At 41.9% G+C, this 15,150-nt stretch overlaps 2 long non-coding RNA genes across 3 annotated transcripts; both read right to left on the bottom strand.

Moving 5' to 3' along the window:
- Positions 1-5,092: 5,092 nt before the first annotated feature.
- On the bottom strand, positions 5,093-7,208 carry LOC122024907. Its single transcript, XR_006123526.1, has 3 exons — positions 7,014-7,208; positions 6,721-6,932; positions 5,093-5,144 (listed from the first exon to the last, which is right to left on the bottom strand). It is a non-coding gene; the product is annotated as an uncharacterized LOC122024907 (long non-coding RNA).
- Positions 7,209-12,258: 5,050 nt separating this feature from the next.
- On the bottom strand, positions 12,259-14,812 carry LOC122024343. 2 transcript variants are annotated; one of them, XR_006123393.1, is made up of 3 exons: positions 14,231-14,812; positions 13,938-14,149; positions 12,259-12,310 (listed from the first exon to the last, which is right to left on the bottom strand). It is a non-coding gene; the product is annotated as an uncharacterized LOC122024343 (long non-coding RNA). The 2 variants fall into 2 exon arrangements; XR_006123392.1 differs by lacking the exon at positions 12,259-12,310 and adding an exon at positions 13,496-13,561 and having other exon boundaries at positions 14,231-14,810.
- Between the last annotated feature and the right edge of the window lie 338 nt (positions 14,813-15,150).

Genomic DNA, 15,150 nt, shown 5'->3' with positions numbered 1-15,150 from the left:
ACAAATTTAATGAAGTGTTGAGTGCCGCAAATGAACCATTATGGGCTGATTGTGATACTCAAACTAAATTATCTCTCACCACCAGACTATTAAATATAAAGGCAGATCATAATCTCTCCGAAGATTGTTTTAATGATATTGTTCAAGCTTTTGATGATACATTGCCACGTGATCACATTTTGCCTCCTGATTTTTACAGTATGAAAAAAATGGTGAAAGATTTAGGTCTTCCGGTTGAAAGAATTGATGTTTGCAGAGATGGTTGTATGTTATATTGGGGAGATGATGCATATGCAGATGTTTGTAAATTCTGTAATCAAGATAGGTATAAGACAACCAGAAGGAGTCAACAACGACGTAAATCATACAGCCAGTTGTTTTATTTACCTTTAACTCCTAGATTACAAAGACTGTATGCATCAAAGGCAACAGCAGAACACATGACTTGGCATGCAACTCATAAAACAGAAGAGGGGCTCATGTGCCATCCATCAGATGCAGATGCGTGGAAAAATTTTGATAGAACATATCCAAATTTTGCAAAGGAGACTCGAAACATTAGATTATGTCTATGTGCTGATGGATTTGCTCCATTTGGTAAATCAGGAAGAAATTATTCTTGTTGGCCAGTTATCTTAACGCCATATAATCTTCCACCTGGGATGTGCATGAAAACACCTTATATGTTTTTAACATTGGTTGTACCTGGGTTGCAAAATCCAAAGAAGTTGATAGATATTTATATGCAACCCCTGATAGCTGAACTTAAACAACTATGGGATGAAGGTGTTCCTACATACGATGTTAATTCTAACCAGATGTTTATAATGAAGGCTGCTCTTCTTTGGACCATAAATGACTTTCCAGCCTACGGTATGCTATCAGGTTGGAGTACTGCTGGGATCTTGGGATGCCCCATATGTATGGAGAGATCAAAGTCAATCAGATTGAAACATGGGAAGAAACCGAGTTATTTTGATTGTCATAGGCAATTTTTACCAACAAATCATAATTTCAGAAGGAATAAAGATGAATTCACTAAAAATAGGATTGAACGAACACTTCCGCCTTTGAGATTGACAGGTCTAGATATTTGGTACAGAGTGCTTCACTTTCCATCTGTTATTGAAAACCCTCATGGTACAACATATGATTATGGGCATACACATAAATGGACTAAACGGAGTATATTTTGGGATTTGCCATATTGGTTTAGTCATTTGATACATCATAATCTCGATGTAATGCATATTGAGAAGAATGTTTTTGATAATCTGATAAATACAGTGATGGATATCAATGGAAAAACAAAAGACAATCTCAATGCAAGAAAAGATATGCGACTCATTTGTAAAAGACCCACTCTTGATGTTGATGAAAATAGTAGGGGACCAAAGCCAAAGGCAGTTTATACATTAAATAAGGATCAACGACGTGTCCTATGTGAATGGTTAAAGTCTTTAAAATTTCCAGATGGGTATGTCTCTAATCTTGGAAGATGTGTTGATATCAAAGAATGCAAATTATTTGGCTTGAAAAGTCATGATTGTCATATAATAATGCAAAGATTGATTCCTATTGCTTTTAAGGAACTCTTACCACAATTTGTATGGGGAGCAATTACGGAGTTAAGTATTTTCCTACATGATATTTGCTCAACAGTTTTGCGACGTTCACACATGGAGAAGTTAGAGAGAGACATTCCAATCATTTTGTGCAATTTGGAAAGGATATTTCCACCCTCTTTTTTTGATTCCATGGAACATCTTTTGGTTCACTTGCCATATGAGGCTAAAGTTGGAGGACCCGTCCATTTTCGGTGGATGTATCCATTTGAAAGGTAAAATTTCTTTTTTCCTATACTTTAACTCTTTGAATGGAAAAAAATTACTAATTATGCTGGATTATGTATTAATAGTTACCATAATTTATTAAATTTTCAACAGATTCTTATATCATTTGAAGAAAAAAGTGAAAAATAAAGCACGTGTTGAAGCCTCTATTGTTAATGCATACATTGTGGAGGAAGTAACAACTTTTGCATCATATTATTTTGAATCTCATGTCCCTAGCAAAAGGCGAAAAGCGGGCAGAAATGATGAGGGTCCTATTGATCCAAATGTCAACTCATTTTCAATCTTTAACTACCTTGGTCGACCAAGTGGACCATGTAAACAAAGATATTTAACTGGCAAAGAATGGCGGGCAGCCCAAACCTATATTTTACTAAATTGTCCAGAAGTATCGTCGTATTACGAGTAAGTATATATTTATATTTTAATTCTTTTTATGCCGTAAATTGGTTGTGTAATAATATGTTTTTTTAAGTAGGATATTTCAAAACTTATATTCTGAATTGTCGCCACAAGAGTTCGATAGATTTTGCGAAGAAGAATTTGCTGCATGGTTCAAATCATATGTAAGTAAATAATATCTATTTGGTTGAATCATATGCATATGTTTAACAATTGGTGTTTTGACCTTAGGTTCAAGGTAATCAAGCTCACCTTGAGCAAGAATGGCTATTCCATCTGTCATGGGGTCCAAAATCATTCGTACGCACTTGGCCAGCATATTTCATAAATGGATATAATTTTCATACTCAAGAATATGGAATGGGAAAGAATACCATGAATAGTGGGGTGTGTGTATCGTCATCTAATGAAGGAGGTCCAAGCAATGATTTTTATGGTTTGTTGGATGAAATTATAGAAGTAGAATACCCAGGGCCACAAATGCAAGTTATATTATTTATGTGTCGCTGGTTTGACCCTGTTAGAGGGATGAAGGTGCATCCACATTATAATTTGGTTGAAATAAATCATAAGAGATTTTATAAGAGATATGAACCATTTGTATTGGCACAACAAGCAATCCAAGTATTTTATTCTGCATACCCGAGTTTAAAACGTGATAAGATTGATTGGTGGGCTGTTTGTAAAACCAAAGCACGAAAAAAAATTGAGGCACGTTGGGAAAACATTGCATATCAACAAGAGGAAGTTGCAAACACCTTTCAGACTGAGGAATTTATTATTCCAACTTTACGAGATCCCAGCGGTGTAGTGATAAACGTGGATAGAAGTGAAATTGATGATGTTGACGATGATGATGATGAGGAGGAGGAGGAGGAAGAGGAAGAGGAAGAGGAAGAGGAAGAAGAAGAGGAAGAGGAGTCGGAGGAGGAGGAGGAGGGGGGGGAGGATGATGATAACTATAATGATGACTTTGATTTTTGATGATGGGTAAGTTTTGTTAGATTATTTAAAGAAATTTACCATATTTTTTTTTATATTGTCTCATTTATAATTTTATTTATTTTATTTGTTAATATATTGTATTTGTTCCTACAGGTCATTTAGAGGTGACTATCTCATATTTTTTCCTCCTTATTCTATAAGCTTTACGTAAAAATGGTAAGGTTTTTAAATGTCCTTTTTTTATGTATCATATCTATAATTTATTTTATCCTATATTGTTGGAATTTTCAGCATATATTTCGACGTGGTGGGCGTAGACGGAGCTCACAGGACCAAACAAATTCATCACCTGCCAGTGTACCTATGCCACCCCCTGATCAGGCAGGACCATCACATGTGCCATCTCCACCGGTTTCAAATTCGCCGCCGCCATTACCATCCCCAGCGCATTTACCAGCCCCCACAAATCTTCCTGACTCTGCAAGAAGCTCATTTGCTGAGTTTAGAAATGATAGACAATTTTTAGTCCCCATCGGAGATTCGTAAGTACTATAAAATATTTTATTTTTTTTATTTATCTTAATAATTTAACATAATTTATTTGTAATTTAATGCAGATTTGAAAATCCTGTACAAGTTGTTCGCGAGATTAATAAAATTGTGAATAACCATTGGGGAGGAGAGTCGATGACATATTCAAGCACCCCACCAGCCACAAAACAACTATGGTGGAGCGAGTTCCAGGTATATTTTCTTGAATTTAATTCAAATTTAAAATTAATATATAATTAAAAAAATTTCCATTTCAGCGGCTAAATAATTGGGACCCTAATGACGAAATGGAGATCCGCAGAATATTTAAAAAAAAATGTGGCGATCACATCAGACATGTATTAAGTCACGCCAAGCAGCGGGGGAAAAAACCAAACTTCATCACCGAAGAAAATTGGGAGAGGATCACCCAGTTTTGGGCAACAGAGGAGAGTAAGCAAAGGAGTGACCTGAATAGAATGAATCAATCTCACAATTCTGGTGACTCATCTGCTATATATGCAGGAGGCTCCATTAATATAGATGAGCATAGACGGAGATTGGTAATTTTTTAACTCTTCCACAAATTAATTATTTATATCAAATTATTTCATTATTTGTAATTATGTTTTTTTAGACCAAGGAGCTAGGGAAGGAGCCCACTTTCATTGATACTTTCACCCGCACTTTTAAAAAAAAAAATAACACTTGGAGTGGGGCGAGAGCAAAAGCAGTCAAGGTTTGAATAAATTTTTATTTACTTAATTGTACTCTAGGTAGATGTCTTAATATTATATGTGTTTCTATTATATCTAATCAATATTTTTATGTTTTTTAAAAAATAGGACAAATATGATGAACTTGAGCTAGCCCAATCATGCTCACAAGCTGGTGTCGATAATCAGGGGTCTGAGGAGTCTGTTGGCAATAATTTGAGTTTATGGTTGGAGGCTAGTGGATGTCACGCCCCAGGTTGTCCCTGTCCGAAGAAATTTCGGCAACATCTCCCCTGTACGGCGGACAATATGAATCTCAGTATACATATATCAATACCTCGGCCACACTCGGCCGGAACAATACAATGCAAATAAGAAACAAACCACGCAGTTTATATCAATATTCCACACCGCTCAACATATAATCAATCCACGCAGTTTAATAAGGAAGAACGATATAAAACCAACAAAGATATACGTACACATCCTACTCCACTACAACGAAGAAAACAATCCACGAAGTAGTGTGAAAATCTGCAGCGGAAAACAAAAGCAGCAAACTCAAAGGTTCGACATAAAGTCCACAATACAAATCCACAATACAAGTATATAAGATGCAAAAGCAAAATATAATCCGACAAAGAAAATCCTCGCGATAATGGGGCTAGCGACTGGAATATCTCCCGACGGCCTCAACCTGAAAAATAGTAACAACGGGGTGAGTTCAAGAACTATGTACATCAATATATATCCACCAGTAATATCCTAAGGTACAGTCTCCTAAACCATGGGATCAAGAGTACGTTTCTAACCATACAACCTACGGTATAGTCTCCTAATAGAATAACAGATATGCATAGCGAAATAACTGTAGTAACCAATAAGGTAAAGTCTATAGCAAGAATAACAAGAAAATGCATAATCGTAATAAATCTTCACTGCGAGGCTTGTCAGTTAAACATACATGATAAAGATAGTGAGCAAAAGTATAACTGTATGCGTGTCAATCATACGATCACAAAATGCATCAATCGTAAATAATGCGATCATGCGTATGATGCGAATGACGTATCACGGTCACCCCTTGCCGTGCTCGGTAGTCTCCACACAATGGTGAGGCCAGGTGGAGTGACAACCGTGCACTCTGCATCACTACTGATGGTGACCGAGTGGACGGGATCTTGTCGAGTACACCTATCCTCCCGCCTCAAACATAGTGAGGAGCGTAACGCCTCATCTCCCTGTGATGACGGGGAGGGACCCGGTGTCTACCACGCTCACATCGCTACCCGGCGTCCTGGCGGCGATCTACCCTCACACCCGAGTCTTGTGCCACTACCCACGCAGTGAACACGTTGTGTGTGGGTCCATGTAGCCGGCCGACGAGCTCAATAATAATGGAGTCGTCAATCGCCCAGCATGCAATCATGCAATATGGTGCATGCGGCTACAGTATGTCATACCTGAACATAGCCTCCTCCATATATATGTGTGCCCAAAAGGTAAACGCATATATATAACCATGGTATAAAACAACATAAATCCAAAGACATCACGTATAACAATGATATGAGTATCATGAATCCAAGAGCATGTATCACACATGTACCGCATCTAATCAGTAGAGTAGAGCACTATAGATATACATCTCTATGAACATATACACATGGCAAGCGGTAAAGGTATCCAATCCTAAAGTAAAGCAACTAGCGGATGAAGCATGTGATAGGTATCAACTAGCTAAGACCAAGAGGGAGAATAATCTACTATCTACCACTAGTAAATATATATAAGCTACACATATCATAAGACATTATCAAAGATAAGTCGAGGGTACCCGCCTCGAATAGAAGGTACAATCCACGTAATCCAAAGTCGAGACGCCGTCTCGAATCGAGTCCCGTGTCAAACCAACAATATATATATTTTATTTAGCTAAATCAAATGAATAGCTAAATAAAACCCCTAGAACTAAATTAGGGCAAAACCCTAATCCATACAATCTCAACCTATGTAATTAAATCTAATGGTTAATTGGGATTAGTTACCTAATCTCTAATCACCAATTAGATTAGGAATCCAATGGTTGACTAGGGTTAATTACCCTAACCCTAACCATTCCATTAGATTAATTCTACACACAATCAACAACTAATTACAACATGTATCACCATCTAGATTAATCAAATCTAACCATGATCTACATCTAAAATCAAAAACCTACATACACTAATCAATCACTCTAATCATGTATCAACATCACTACACCTTACCTCAATCCCAGCTATTGTTGATGTTGGAACTAGGAGGCTGCTGGTTGGTGTGCTGCCGGAACCAAGAAAGGATTAAAGAACACCACAACACAACAAAACTTCACAGCTACGCTTGTTGATCCACAACACTCAATTCCCGATCATAGAATACAACACCTGTTGGAATTCTCTTCCCACTTCAACCGATATCTCAAACACAGCAAGAAGCTGATCTGGAAATTATAGCAAGTAATTAGATCAAGCCATGGGGATCACGGATCCAAACACCAACCTAATTAACAACCTAAACTTACCTCAAAAGGTTGTCTCCAGAAGAAATCACCCAATCGGAAGATCATCACTGATCAATTACAAACATAGACTCTGCCCGACAACTCAAGAACAAACTCACTGATCCCCTCCGATCCGTGACCTAATTCAGCCGCCAAGAAGAGAAGGTGCGTCGGTGACCTAGGGCTGTGATAAGCTCGTAGGTGATCGGGATCGGTGGCGTCACCGGCAACACCGGGAGGAGAAAGAGATCGATGCTCTCACCTAAGACCGGAGAAGGTCATCCACGATCGGATCTGTACCGACGTCTGCTCCCCTAGGTCGACGGCAAAGTCGGGATGGTGAAGCTTCGGCGGCGATCGAAGGCGAGCGGAAAGAAAGGATCGGGCGGGAGAAGGGACTTTGGCTGGATCTGAGCGTACTGGTCGATGCCGGCAGAAGGAGATCACCGGAGCTCTGGCTTGCTTCGTCCGCGAGAGAGAGGAGGAAGAGAGGGGAGATCGGGATCGCATCGGGGCAGAGAGGGAGAAGGGTCGGGATCGGCAGTGGTTTGGAGGAAACGGCGATTTGGGGCGGAAATAAAAGAAAAAGAATTATATAATAAAAACATTTTCTCCCTTAAACGGGTATCCCAAACAGGCTTTATCCGAACCCGTCGATCGATCTCCTCAAAACCGTCCATACGAGCTCCGAAAAATTCCCAGAAAATTTCTAAAAATTCCGGAAAAATTTTATAAGGCTATTTCTGAAATAACCCTATTTATTTAAATTTTCCGAGATCTCACATCCTCCCCTACTAATAATAATTTGGTCCCCAAATTTCGCTATAACCAACAGCCAACACTATAACATAACCAAACAATATAAATGCTGAAAGAAACTCTAACCCACATACCTCAAGTAAAGAGATGAGGGTATCGAGCTCGGATCGTATCCTCCAACTCCCAAGTAGCCTCCTCGTCAGAATGATACTATCATCCGACTTTAACCAGCCGGACAGTCTTGTTCCGTAGCTGACGCTCTCTGTGGTCCAGAATCCGTACCGGAACCTCCTCGTAAGTGACATCAGGCTGAATAGGAACAGATATATCTGACAGAACATGTGGCGGATCAGATACGTATCTCCTCAGCATAGATACATGGAATACATCGTGAATGCCAGCTAGAGATGGTGGTATCGCCAGACGGTAAGCTACTGCTCCAATCCTCTCCAAGATCTGGAATGGTCCAATATATCGGGGAGCTAGCTTACCTCGGAGACTAAATCTCTTCACCCCTTTCGTGGGTGAAACTCTAAGAAATACATGATCACCAATGGAGAACTCCAGGGGTCTCCGTCTCTGATCAGCATAACTCTTCTGACGGTCCTGAGCCTCTGACATCCTCTGTCTGATAGTACGAACTAACTCTGCATCCTGCTGGGCCCTCTGAGGTCTTAGCAGATGTGCCTCCCCAACCTCCTCCCATAGGGTGGGTGTCCGACAAGGTCTACCATACAACGTCTCAAATGGTGCCATCTGGATAGCCGAATGATAGCTGTTGTTGTACGCGAACTCTACCAATGGCAGATGGTCCTCCCAACTGCCTCCGAAATCCATAACGCAAGACCTCAGCAAGTCCTACAAAGTCTGAATGGTCCGCTCTGACTGCCCATCTGTCTGCGGATGGAATGCCGTACTGAAACGAAGCTGTGTGCCCATGGCCTGCTGCAGACTCTGCCAGAATCGGGACGTGAACCGTGGGTCTCTATCTGATATGATGCTCAAAGGAACACCATGTAATCTAATAATCTCATGACAGTATAACTCTGCTAATCGATCCAGAGAATCAGTCTTCCGGATCGCTAAAAAGTGTACGGATTTGGTTAATCGATCAACGATTAACCAAATCGCATCATGGCCTCGTCGAGTCCTAGGCAGTCCTACCACAAAATCCATAGTAATATGCTCCCACTTCCACTCTGGAATAGGGATCCTCTGAAGTAAACCAACAGGTCTCTGGTGCTCAGCCTTCACCTGCTGACAGACAAGACATCTAGCTACAAAATCTACGATGTCTTTCTTCATGTCATTCCACCAATAGGAACGTCTCAAATCGCGATACATACGAGTCCCACCTGGGTGGATAGCAAATCTAGAACGATGAGCCTCCTGAAGTAACTCCTCCATGACCGGGTGAGACAGAGGCACACACAATCTGCCTCGGAAATAAACAATCCCCTCATCATCTCGTGTAAACTCGGTCTGCTGTCCGGAAGCTATCTGGCTGCTAATGAACTGTAAATGCTGATCTCCGGCCTGGGCCTCTCGAATCCTCATCCTGATCGACGACTGAGCAACCATGGTAACAAGAATACCCTGCTCTGTCCGTCCCTGCTCCTCAAGGCCTAACTCGGAGAATCCCTGAATCAAGTTCGAGACTAAAACTCAGTGACAAGCTAAAGTCCCTCTGGACTTCCTGCTAAGTGCATCAGCAACCACATTAGCTTTACCCGGATGGTAGCTAATAGTACAATCATAATCCTTTAGGAACTCCATCCATCTCCTCTGTCGGAGATTGAGTTCCTTCTGTGTGAAAATATATTTGAGACTCTTATGATCAGTAAGAATCTCAAAAGTAATACCATAAAGATGATGTCGCCAAATCTTCAAAGCAAAGATAATAGCGGCTAGCTCTAAATCATGTACTGGGTAGTTCTTCTCATGCTCCTTCAACTGACGAGAAGCATAGGAGACTACCCTACCGTGCTGCATCAAAACAGCGCCCAAGCCCTGAAGAGATGCGTCTGTATAAAGTATGAATCCGTCATCACCAGAAGGTAAAACCAAGACCGGTGCTGATACTAATCTCCGCTTCAGCTCCTGGAAGCTGGTCTCGCAAGCCTCTGACCACGTGAACTTCACGCCTTTCCAGGTCGTGGTAAAGGTCGTACCATTACAGATAATATCCACCAAGCCCAAGCATGGTTGTAGAAATACAATAGAATGAGAATCTCCTCTAGATGATAACTTGAATAGATCTACAGAAACCATCATCTAGAAAACCAACTGAGGGAAGCCAAAATGCACACTTGCTGAACTTCGCATACAGATGATGTCGTCGAAGAGTCTCCAAGACTATGCGAAGGTGCTGCGCATGTTCCTCCTCGGAACGCGAATAGATCAATATGTTATCGATAAACACAATAACAAACTGATCTAGGTACTCTAGAAAGATACGGTTCATCAGATCCCTAAATACTGCAGGAGCATTGGTAAGCCCAAATGGCATTACCAAAAACTCATAATGTCCGTATCTGGTGCGAAATCTTGTCTTGAATATCGTAATCTCTAACTCTCACGGTGATGATGTCGCATGATCAATCTTAGAATACAGATGTATCTCGAAATGATCGAATAAATCCTCAATCCGTGGCAAGGGTACTTATTTCGATAGTCAATGCACTGCCCATAATCGATGCACAACCTCAGAGTACCATCCTTCTTCTTGACGAATAGTACTGGAGAACACTAAGGCAGAATACCGTGGGGTTCTCCACAAGGACACCAGAATGCTCCTGACCGTGCATGCCATATGCAGCTGCTGCAGGAGGAGCTGTCCTCTGCTGACGATGCGAAGATTGGGCTCTCGGCCCTCCTCGCTGAGTCCCGGACTGGCCAAACTTTCCTCCCGGAACAGAAATCCCAGAAGCTACATGCTAAGCCTGCAGCGAACAGTCTCGGCCCACGTGCCTAGGCAGTTTACAATAATAGCAAACTGACTATCCCAGGGTGAATGCAGAGATGATGTGATCTCAGGACCCACATCGGGTGCAGTGAGAATCATCGGTGGACAGTTTCCGGTTCTGCTGAGAAGACCGGGAACGTCCTGATGAAGATCATCCTGACTTCTGGGGTCGGCCAGATGACCCAGAAATACCCTGACCCGTCTGAGTACTACTCTGCTGCTATCTCGTAAGTAGTAAGTAACCAGCTCAGCCTTCTCCCACTCGGAGCAGCCATGTAAAAGAATGTCCGCTCCATAGACTCTATCCAAGATTGAGCCACGCTCGGATCAGTCTCCACGCGAAATAGCGTAAATCGATCTTTTCACCGACGTCGCTAAGGCTGGGATCCATGCTCGTGCAACAACCATATTCGTAGATATCGCTGCGGTACTGGGCAGAATCACTGGAGTTGATCTTATGGGTGGTACTGATGGATAGGTTGGAAGAGGTACCACTAGTGCTGCCACATAAACAGGGTAGGAACCACTAGTGGAACTATAGAGTAGGCATAAGTAGGGACGACTAAAGGTACGATGGGCGATACCGGGTACGATGTAACCGGTACTGCTGGTGCAGGTACCGAGTATGTAGTAACCAACACAGATGTCTGTGGTGGTACCGAGTACGCAGTAGGCACGGCTAGAGAAGGTGCCGAGTACCCTGTAGGTACTACTGGCGGTACAGGCGAGGTAGGTACCTCTGAAGTCGGAACCGTCAGGATCTGACAGTCTAACGTGGTCACAACACCCTGAGGAGTCTATCCCTGACGGACAGGCTCAACCCTAACAGAACTCTCTGGAGACTCTGTCTCTAGAGAATCGATCGCCCTCATACATGTGCGACCACGTTTAAGTACTGAAACACGTATCATATATGTAAAAAAAAAATGTTATCCAGATATCACTACAGGTATAAAAACTATAAAATTACCTGATTTACCTATTGCCGTCTGGAAATGTCCTGTCGCTGCATAGCCCCCAAATAGATCCAATAAAACCTCGTCAAAATGCCTCGGAATTCCGAAACGAGAAAATCGACGGAAATCCTTACAATCCGAAAATATACAGATACACTCACAAACTCCGGAACGCAAAATCCGAATCGGAGCCTAGCTCTGATACCAAATAAATTGTCACGCCCCAGGTTGTCCCTGTCCGAAGAAATTTCAACATCTCAGTATACATCTATCAATACCTCGGCCACACTCGGCCGGAACAATACAATGCAAATAAGAAACAAACCACGCAGTTTATATCAATATTCCACACCGCTCAACATATAATCAATCCACGCAGTTTAATAAGGAAGAACGATATAAAACCAACAAAGATATACGTACACATCCTACTCCACTACAACGAAGAAAACAATCCACGAAGTAGTGTGAAAATCTGCAGCGGAAAACAAAAGCAGCAAACTCAAAGGTTCGACATAAAGTCCACAATACAAATCCACAATACAAGTATATAAGATGCAAAAGCAAAATATAATCCGACAAAGAAAATCCTCGCGATAATGGGGCTAGCGACTGGAATATCTCCCGACGGCCTCAACCTGAAAAATAGTAACAACGGGGTGAGTTCAAGAACTCAGCAGGTAAACCAATAGACATGTACAGCAATATATATCCACCAGTAATAGCCTAAGGTACAGTCTCCTAAACCATGGGATCAAGAGTACAGTTCTCTAACCATACAACCTACGGTATAGTCTCTAATAACGAGATGACAGGCGAAATAAACTGTAGTAACGAATAGTAAAGTACGATATAGCAAGAATAACAAGAAAATGATAATCGTAATAAATCAGACTCACCGCGAGGCTTGTGTAACCGATCGTAAACATACATGTATAAAGATAGTCGAGCAAAGCATATAACAGTATGTGTCAATCATACGCAATCACCAAATGCATCAATCATAAATAATGCATACGATGCAAATGACATGTCCCGTCACCCCTATCGCCGTACTGCCTCACACACAATGGTGAGGCCGAGTGGGTAGGTGACAACCGTGCACTCTGCCATCACTACCCCGATGGTGACCGAGTGGACGGGATCTGTCGAGTACACCTATCCTCCCGCCTCAAACATAGTGAGGGAGCGAACGCCTCATCTCCCTAAGACGTGATGACGGGAGGGACCCCTGCAGCTACCACGCCCCGCCACGCTACCCACGAGCCGCCCTGAGCACTACCGCAATCTACCCTACACACCCCGAGTGCCTGCCACTACCCACGCAGTGAACACGTTGTGTGGGTCCATGTAGTCGACCGACGAGCTCAACAATAATGGAGTCGTCAATCGCCCAAAGATGCAATCATGCAATATGGTGCATGCGGCTACAGTATGTCATACCTGAACATAGCCTCCTCCATATATATGTGTGCCCAAAAGGTAAACGCATATATATAACCATGGTATAAAACAACATAAATCCAAAGACATCACGTATAACAATGATATGAGTATCATGAATCCAAGAGCATGTATCACACATGTACCGCATCTAATCAGTAGAGTAGAGCACTATAGATATACATCTCTATGAACATATACACATGGCAAGCGGTAAAGGTATCCAATCCTAAAGTAAAGCAACTAGCAGATGAAGCATGTGATAGGTATCAACTAGCTAAGACCAAGAGGGAGAATAATCTACTATCTACCACTAGTAAATATATATAAGCTACACATATCATAAGACATTATCAAAAGATAAGTCAGAGGGTACCCGCCTCAAATAGAAGGTACAAATCACGCAATCCAAAGTCGACGTCGAGACGCCGTCTCGAATCAGAGTCCTGTGTCAAACCAACAATATATATAGATTTTATTTAGCTAAATCAAATGAATAGCTAAATAAAACCCCTAGAACTAAATTAGGGCAAAAACCCTAATCCATACAATCTCAACCTACGTAATTAAATCTAATGGTTAATTAGGATTAGTTACCTAATCTCTAATCACCAATTAGATTAGGAATCCAATGGTTGACTAGGGTTAATTACCCTAACCCTAACCATTCCATTAGATTAATTCTACACACAATCAACAACTAATTACAACATGTATCACCATCTAGATTAATCAAATCTAACCATGATCTACATCTAAAATCAAAAACCTACATACACTAATCAATCACTCTAATCATGTATCAACATCACTACACCTTACCTCAATCCCAGCTATTGTTGATGTTGGAACTAGGAGGCTGCTGGTTGGTGTGCTGCCGGAACCAAGAAAGGATTAAAGAACACCACAACACAACAAAACTTCACAGCTACGCTTGTTGATCCACAACACTCAATTCCCGATCATAGAATACAACACCTGTTGGAATTCTCTTCCCACTTCAACCGATATCTCAAACACAGCAAGAAGCTGATCTGGAAATTATAGCAAGTAATTAGATCAAGCCATGGGGATCACGGATCCAAACACCAACCTAATTAACAACCTAAACTTACCTCAAAAGGTTGTCTCCAGAAGAAATCACCCAATCGGAAGATCATCACTGATCAATTACAAACATAGACTCTGCCCGACAACTCAAGAACAAACTCACTGATCCCCTCCGATCCGTGACCTAATTCAGCCGCCAAGAAGAGAAGGTGCGTCGGTGACCTAGGGCTGTGATAAGCTCGTAGGTGATCGGGATCGGTGGCGTCGCCGGCAACATCGGGAGGAGAAAGAGATCGATGCTCTCACCTAAGACTGGAGAAGGTCATCCACGATCGGATCTGTACCAGCGTCTGCTCCCCTAGGTCGACGGCAAAGTCGGGATGGTGAAGCTTCGGCAGCGATCGAAGGCGAGCGGAAAGAAAGGATCGGGCGGGAGAAGGGACTTTGGCTGGATCTGAGCGTACTGGTCGATGCCGGCAGAAGGAGATCACCGGAGCTCTGGCTTGCTTCGTCCGCGAGAGAGAGGAGGAAGAGAGGGGAGATCGGGATCGCATCGGGGCAGAGAGGGAGAAGGGTCGGGATCGGCAGTGGTTTGGAGGAAACGGCGATTTGGGGCGGAAATAAAAGAAAAAGAATTATATAATAAAAACATTTTCTCCCTTAAACGGATATCCCAAACAGGCTTTATCCGAACCCGTCGATCGATCTCCTCAAAACCGTCCATACGAGCTCCGAAAAATTCCCAGAAAATTTCTAAAAATTCCGGAAAAATTTTATAAGGCTATTTCTGAAATAACCCTATTTATTTAAATTTTCCGAGATCTCACAGTGGAGGACCAAAAGGGGGAAGGATTTTGGGAATGGGTTCCTTGAGCAGAACCCAAAGAATAGTTGGATCATCTTCCTCCTCAACAACACTTAGGACCCAAGTAAATACCTTGACTGATGAAGTTAGCAATCTGAAGGAAATAATATCACAAAGAGA

Source organism: Zingiber officinale, chromosome 9B, assembly GCF_018446385.1.
Source record: "Zingiber officinale cultivar Zhangliang chromosome 9B, Zo_v1.1, whole genome shotgun sequence".
NCBI classification, from domain to species: Eukaryota; Viridiplantae; Streptophyta; class Magnoliopsida; order Zingiberales; family Zingiberaceae; genus Zingiber; species Zingiber officinale.
This window is presented reverse-complemented; position numbering and strand designations above follow the sequence as displayed.